Raw genomic sequence first — 824 nt, forward strand, 5'->3', positions numbered from 1 at the left:
GAAAGTCAAAACTATGGAGACAGTGAAAAGATAAGTGGTTGTCAGGGTAAGTGGAAGGAATGAATAGGTGCAGTATAGAGAATTTTTAGGACTGTGAAACTACTTTGTGAGTACTATAATGGTGGATACATGTCATTATATGTTTTTCCAAACCGATAGAACATACAATACCAAGAGTGAACCTTAATGCAAACTAGAGACATTGGTTGATTATGATGTGTCAGTGCAGATTCAGATCTAACAAACTTACTAATCTGGTGGTGGATGCTGAGGATGCCCAAAGTTAGTTATACATGTGTGGAGGCAGGAGGTATATGAGAGACCTCTGTATCTTCTGCCAGTGCTGCTGTGAACTTAAAACTGCCCAGAAAATAATCCATTAAAAAAAAAAAAAAACAGTATCACAACTAGTTTATCTGAAGCATTTCACATTATTTAAATTATTTTGTCTACATCCATGCCACCCTGAACAAGCTAGATCCCATCTGATCTCGGAAGCTAAGCAGGGTTGAGCTTGGTTAGTACTTGGATGGGAGAACACCTAGGAAGATCAGGTGCTGTAGGTGTAAAAAAATAAAATAAATAAGGAATTGTAAGCTGACAAGGTCCTTGCAATCTATGAGGTCAACCAAGGGTTGCCTCAAAAAAAAAAAAAAAAAAAAAAAAAAATTATTCTAATTGATTTTACATCTATTACTCTGGAAAATTATTATTGTAATGTGAAAATTTTTGGATTACATACTTAATTATCAAAATTATATTGTGAAAGATCTGTGGGCTATACAGACCAGTAATTGAGGCTTTCTATTTCATATGATTTTTAG

General features: G+C 34.5%; 1 pseudogene; it reads left to right on the plus strand.

Moving 5' to 3' along the window:
• Positions 1 to 447: 447 nt before the first annotated feature.
• LOC111729160 lies at positions 448 to 566 on the plus strand (annotated as a pseudogene).
• The last annotated feature ends 258 nt before the right edge of the window (positions 567 to 824 follow it).

This window comes from Pteropus vampyrus, unplaced genomic scaffold (assembly GCF_000151845.1).
Source record: "Pteropus vampyrus isolate Shadow unplaced genomic scaffold, Pvam_2.0 Scaffold8, whole genome shotgun sequence".
NCBI lineage: Eukaryota > Metazoa > Chordata > Mammalia > Chiroptera > Pteropodidae > Pteropus > Pteropus vampyrus.